At 43.4% G+C, this 6,930-nt stretch overlaps 1 long non-coding RNA gene across 1 annotated transcript in view; it reads right to left on the minus strand.

Annotated features, from left to right (window-relative positions):
• The window catches only part of LOC113220678, a 7,092-nt gene extending 626 nt beyond the window's left edge, over window positions 1-6,466 (minus strand). The window contains exons 1-2 of the long non-coding RNA XR_003307461.1: window positions 6,212-6,466; window positions 727-794 (exon numbers count right to left, since the gene is read on the minus strand). This is a non-coding gene — a long non-coding RNA (uncharacterized LOC113220678). The remainder of the gene's footprint in view (window positions 1-726; window positions 795-6,211) is intronic.
• Between the last annotated feature and the right edge of the window lie 464 nt (window positions 6,467-6,930).

A 6,930-nucleotide genomic window follows, 5' to 3' on the forward strand; every position in this document is an offset into this window, starting at 1 on the left:
AGCCAGGCATGGTGGCATGTGCCTATAATCCTAGCTACTCGGGAGGCTGAGGTGGTGGACAGCTTGGGCCCAGGAGGTCAAGGCTACAATATAGTTCATTGCAGCCTCAAACTCCTGGACCCAAGCCCAACTCCAGCCTGGGAAACAGAGCAAGAACCCGTCTTTAAAAAAAAAAAAAAAAAAAAACTGAGAGATAACAAATTACTTCACTTAATAAATATTGTCTGATCAATAAAATCATTCAAAGGAAGGACTCCAAAGAACAAAGAATAGCATATTTTTAATTTCAATAAATTACTGGTATGAATAAGACATTTGGGTCAGGCACAGTGACTCACGCCTGTAATCCCAACACTTTGGGAGGCCAAGGCAGGCAGATGACAAGGTCAGGAGATCGAGACCATCCTGGCCAATATGGGGAAACCCCATCTCTACTAAAAATACAAAAATTAGCTGGGTGTGGTGGCACACACCTGTAGTCCCAGCTACTCAGGAGGCTGAAGCAGAAGAATCGCCTGAACCCAGGAGGCAGAGGTTGCAGTGAGCCGAGATGGTACCACTGCACTCCAGCCTAGCAACACAGAGAGACTCCATCTCAAAAAACAAACAAACAAACAAAAGACATTTGACTGGTATGAAGAACCCATATAAAATCTTAAATAATCTCTTCTGCAGTGTAATTAATGTGCTTTTCAAATTTATTTTATTATAAACAAATTAATGTACATTCTCCTTGTCTAAAGAGCTCCTCTTCCTCTGGGCTTTCAAGGATGAGTGGATTTACAAATGCCGGCCTAAAAAGAAGAAAAAAAAGAATATAATTTAAGATACGCTATTATCTAATAAAACCTGAAGAAGAAATTACCAGTTCATCTAATCACCTACTAGTTTTACTAATCACCTACTAGTTTTAAAGAACCTGCTTTTCATTTTGGGTAGTGCTTACTGCTTGCCTTACTCATGAACGCTGGAACAATTAGGGAAGCCTTACCGTTACAGCCTTAATTGCACACTAGAAACTTCACATTATAAAAAGGATAATGGCAATTGTGAAATGTTTAACCTGATTCTAATCATGAGGAAACAGTCAAATATAGGTTGTAGAACATTCTACAAGAAAACTGGCTTTAGGCCAGGCATGGTGGCTCACATCTGTAATCCCAGCACTTTGTGAGGCCAAGCCGGGCGGGTCACCTGAGGTTGGGAGTTTGAGACCAGCCTGACCAACATGGAGAAACCTCGTTTCTACTAAAAACACAAAATTAAGCCGGGCATGGTGGCACATGCCTATAATCCCAGTTACTCGGGAGGCTGAGGCAGGAGAATTGCTTGAACCTGGGAGGCGGAGGTTGTGGTGAGCCGAGATCGTGTACTGCACTCCAGCCTGGGCAACAAGAGCTAAACTCTGTCTCAAAAAAAGAAAAAAAAAAAAGGAAAAGGAAAACTGGCTTGGACTCTTTAAAAATATCAATTTTTGAAGGACAGCAAATGGCATAGAGACTATTCTAAAGAAACAGGATAACCAAATGCAATATACAATCCTTGATGGATTGGGTCCTGAATCAGGGAGATAGCTATAAAGGACATTTTAGGGACAACTGGTGAAATCTGAATATGGATCACATATTAAATAATTGTATCATTCTTAAATTTCTCAGATATAATAAAGGCATTGAAGTTATGTAGAAATACCTGGTTCTTAGGAAATACATGCTGAACTCCTGAATGGGTGAAGCAGTCTCAAACTTACTTTCCAATGATTCATGGGAAAAAATATGTAAATACGTGTATTTATAGAGAGAGGGTGAGAGAATAACGCAAATGTAATACAATTTAGGTGAAAGGCATTTGTTTGTTGCATTATTCTTTCTACTTTTCTGTAAGCATCAAATTTCTTGAAATAAAAAATAAGGGAAAAGGGATAATACTTCACTGTGGTAGAATCCAAAGATTTGATGAAACAACAATGGAAACAAAATAATTGAAACAGGCTGGTGGCAGTGGCTCACACTTGTAATCCCAGCACTTCGGGAGGCCAAGGCAGGTGGATCACCTAAGGTCAGGAGTTCGAGACCAGCCTGGTCAACGCGGTGAAACCCCGTCTCTACTAAAAATACAAAAATTAGCTGGGTGTGGTGGTGGGTGCCTGTAATCCCAGCTACTAGGGAGGCTGAGGCAGGAGAATCACTTGAACCCAGGAGGCAGAGGTTGCGGTGAGCCGAGATTGCACCACTGCACTCCAGCCTAGGCAACAAGAGCCAACCTCTGTCTTGAAAACAAAAAAACAAAAGAATTGAAACAACAGCTTGGAAAAGAGACATGTAGCAGCTGGGAGTGAAACTTGCAGCAATGGCTTCCGTGCTTGAATAGAAGCCCCAGGCCAGTCACTGGCCACAGCAGGTCAGCTGGGGCTGGCAGGAAGGGCCAGAGTAGAGGGGTGTTATTCTTCCCTCCGATCACTAAGTGACCAACATATTTTTCTATCTTAATTTGACTATCCAAGTCAGCTTTCCATGCAGCAGCAAACATTTTTCACTGCAGACTCCTAAATCAAGTTTCTAATACAAAAGAGATTTCCCATAGGCCACTGGACTCTGTCCTGTGCAAAGAGCAATTCCTCCCACCCCAGCTCTACCCCCACAATTAGTTTTTCTCAGTCTGGGTGTAACTGTTGTTAGAAACCAGTAATTCAATTTAAGAGAAAAAAAGATGACGTAAAGTAAGTTGAAGACTATGTGGTTAAATCTGACTTGAAAACGACCATGAGGCTTTTTTTTGAGGCAGGGTCTTGCTCTGTCGCCCAGGCTGGAGTGCAGTGGTACAACCTTGGCTTACTACAACCTCCGCTTCCTGGGTTAAAGTGATCCTCCCACCTCAGCCTCCCACATCGTCTGGGACTACAGACACATGCTACCACACCTGGCTAATTTTTTGTACTTTTAGTACAGATGGGGATTCGCCATGTTGCCCAGGCTGGTCTCAAATTCCTGGGCTCAAGTGATCTGCCCACCTCGGCCTCCCAAAGTGCTGGGATTACAGGCATGAGCCACCACACCAAGCCTTCATGAGGCTTTTTGTTTGTTTAAAATATATCCCAGCTCTGTCCACTGAAAAGGCCTAGAAACAATAACAAACTAGTAACAATGTACTGTTCCAGTGCCCAGATTTTGAGGTCTAAATACCAGTTCCCACTAAAAGGAACCCCAGAACTACTTGGAGAAATGGATGACACCAGGCCTGAGGCAGGAAATATGTAAGATGAGCCCAAGACATCTTGTGTCAGAGAGCAGGAAGGTATCAAAGAGACAGGTGGAAAGGAGCCAGCTTAGAGGAACTCCCACTGCCCAAAGATGGCACACTTGGAGCATAAAGAGAAACGATGGCTGCAATTTATTGAAATACAGAAAACATATTAAAACCATGAATTCATAATGATACTTTTCTGGCAGGACAGTGGCTCAGGTCTGTAATCCCAGCACTTTGGGAGGCTGAGGCGAGAGGATCACTTGAGCTCAGGATTTTGAGATCATTCTGGACAACATGGCAAAACCCCATCTCTACGAAAAGTTTAAAAATTAGCTGGGCAGCTACTCAGGAGGCTGAAGCCAGAGAATAGCTTGAACCGGGAGGTGGAGGTTGCAGTGAGCCAAGATTGTGCCACTGCACTCCAGCCTGGGTAACAAGAATGAAACTCCATCTCAAAAAGAAAGAAAGAAAAAAAAATTAGCTGGGCATGGTGGTATGCGCTTGTGGTCCCAGCTACTCAGGAGGCTGAGGCAGAAGGATTGCTTGAGCACAGGAGGCCCAGGCTGCAGTGAGCCATGCTCATGACACTGCACTCCAGCCTGGACAGAAGAGCAAAACCTCATCTCAAAAAAAAAAAAAAAAAAAAAAACTGGGGCTGGGCGTGATGGCTCACACCTGTTATCTCAGCACTTGGAATGCCTAGGTGGGCAGATCACTTGAGGTCAGGAGTTCGAGGCCAGCCTGGCCAACCTGGTGAAACCCTGTCTCTACTATAAATACAAAGCAAATCAGCCAAGCATAGTGGTGCATGCCTGCAGTCCCAGCTACTCGGGAGGCAGAGGCAGGCGAATCTCTTCAACCCAGGAGACAGAGGCTGCAGTGAGCTGAGATCGCGCCACTGCACTCCAGCATGGGTGACCAAGCGAGACTCCATCTCAAAAACACATACACACAGAAAAACAAAACAAAAAGAAATTTAAAAACATGACACTTTTCTAAAAAGCCAAAAAGCTAGGAAAGGCACGTCATCACCAGCTAGTGAACCAACTCCTTATTCTGAAAACATGTAAATAAAAGAATGAAGCATTGATCCTAACTCTCCATTTCAAACCCAATTGCCCTAGTTGTTAAGGGAAAGCTCTTCTTTACAGAATTCCAGCTAATAAATGTAGAAGGAATGACAAAATTTGAGAATTACTCTAAACTGCTTCATGATAGTAATTAAAGCAATGATCAGCAGTGGACGTCGAAAGCGCTGGAAAAAGACTGATGGGAAACTCAGCTATTTGCAGGATGACAAAGGAAACCCCTGTAGATTGCTGCTGATCAGACGAGGAAAAACTGAACTTCACAAAGAAGAGATTAGGCTGTAACTGCTTGAACCCCCACACCAATCTTAGCATCACTGTGAGTGGGACAACTTGTACCTCCTGATATGATGCAACATGAGATATGAGATATACAACATCACCTATGTAGTACTCTCGCCAAATATGCTCAACTGAAATCTAATACAAGGCTTTAGATCTAACTTCAGTTTAGAGAAATTACTAGGGATAGAGAAAAACAAGACCAAAAACAAACAAACAAACCACCATGAGAAAGCAATAGGACAAATCCAGAAAGTGGGACACTATTTAGAACAAATGATCCAGCCTCTCAACGAGTGAATAAGAAACAATGGGGAAGACACACCTGCTCTGGATTAAAAAAGATTTAAGAGATTGCACAACTCAGCTGGGTGCGGTGGCTCACACCTGTAATCGCAACACTTTGGGAGGCTGAGGTGGGTGGATCACTTGAGGTCAGGAGTTCAAGACCAGCCTGGGCAACATGGTGAAACCCACATTCACAACATGGTGAAACCCATACAGGCACACGCCTGTAATCCCAGCTACTCAGGAGGCTGAGGCAGGAGAATCACTCAAACCTGGGAGGCGGAGGTTGCAGTGAACCAAGATCCCGCCATTGCACTCCAGCCTGGGCAACAAGAGCAAAATTCCGTCTTAAAAAAAAAGGATAATATTCTCTTAAGTAACTACATTACTATTTTCATGCCTAACAAAAATAATAAGTCCTTAATATATTCTAATATTAGTTTATATCCAGTTTTCTCCAAATATATTTTGAATGATTTGTTCAAATCAGGATCCAAATATGGTCCACATATTACATTTGATTTTTATGTCTAAGTCTTTTTTTTGGTAACAGCTTTATTGAGGTATAATTTGCATACCACACAATTCACCCATTGAAAGTGTACAGTTTAATGGTTTTTAGTGTATTCACAGAATTGTGCAACATCTCTTTTTGTTGTTGTTGTTTTGAGGTAGAGTCTTGCTCTATTGCCCAGGCTGGAGTGCAATGGTGCAATCTCGGCTCACTGCAACTTCCACCTCCCGGATTCAAATGATTCTCGTGCCTCAGCCTCCCCAATAGCTGGAATCATAGGCACGTGCCGCCACGCCCAGCTAATTTTTGTGTTTTTAGTAGAGGTGGAGTTTCACCATGTTGGCCAGGCTGATCTCAAACTCCTGACCTCAAGTGATCCACCAGCCTTGGCCTCCCAAAGTGCTGGGATTACAGGCGTGAGCTACCTCGCCTGGCCTGGAGGCTGAGGCAGGAGAATGGCCTGAACCCAGGAGGCGGAGCTTGCAGTGAGCTGAGAACCGGCCACTGCACTCCAGCCTGGGCGACAAAGCGAGACTCTGTCTCAAAAAAAAAAAAAAAAAAAAAAAAAAAAGATGCCTAACATATTTAAGAGTGAAATGTCATTATGTCTGAGATTTGCCTTAAAATACAAATTTTCTTTAAACAACAGATGAAACAAGAATGGCCAAAATATTGCAATTAAAACTGTAAAGTCCAAATGACAGGTATATGGACATTCATTATAGTCTTCTCTCTAGGCTTATGCATCTTTGAAATTCTTCAACATAAAGAATTATGAAAAAATAGCAATTACCCTTTATTTTCAGAATCACGAGCCACCATTACAAATGTTGCATCCAAAACAGGACAAAATTCATCACCATGTAACTAAAGAACAAAAGAAAGAAAATGTACATATGAGAAACAGATTGATCGGGAAGACCTGTCACGACTCTAACAGACAGTATGTATGTGGGCCGGGCGCAGTCGCTCACGCCTATAATCCCAGCACTTTGGGAGGCCAAGGTGGGAGATCCCTTGAGGCCAGGAGTTTGAGACCAACCTGGTCAATATGGCAAAACCCCGTCTCTACTAAATAGTACAGAAATTAGCAGGGTGTGGTGGCACATGCCTCTAATCCCAGCTCCTCAGGAGACTGAGGCATGAGAACGGCTTGAACCCAGGAGACCAAGGTTGCAGTGAGCCGAGATTGCAGGCCTGTCTCAAAAAAAAAAGAAAAAAAAAAAAGAAAAGAAAAGAGAGGGAGAGAGAAAGCCTGAAACTGGAAAAAGAGGAGAAGCACGCTCATTAACCATCATCTGCTAAGGGCCTACCCTGAGCCAGGCACAGCACTAGGCTCTGGGAATGGCAGGATGACAAAGGAGCCTGTGGCCTAGCAGAGGAGAAAAAAACCTCAAAGCCCAAACAGGGGGCTGGGCATGGTACCTCACGCCTATAATCCCAGCATTTTGAGAGGCCTAGATGGGAAGATCGCCTGAGACCAGGAGTGCAAGACCAACCTAGGCAACATAG

This window comes from Piliocolobus tephrosceles, unplaced genomic scaffold (genome assembly GCF_002776525.5).
Source record: "Piliocolobus tephrosceles isolate RC106 unplaced genomic scaffold, ASM277652v3 unscaffolded_9453, whole genome shotgun sequence".
In the NCBI taxonomy this organism is placed as follows: Eukaryota; Metazoa; Chordata; class Mammalia; order Primates; family Cercopithecidae; genus Piliocolobus; species Piliocolobus tephrosceles.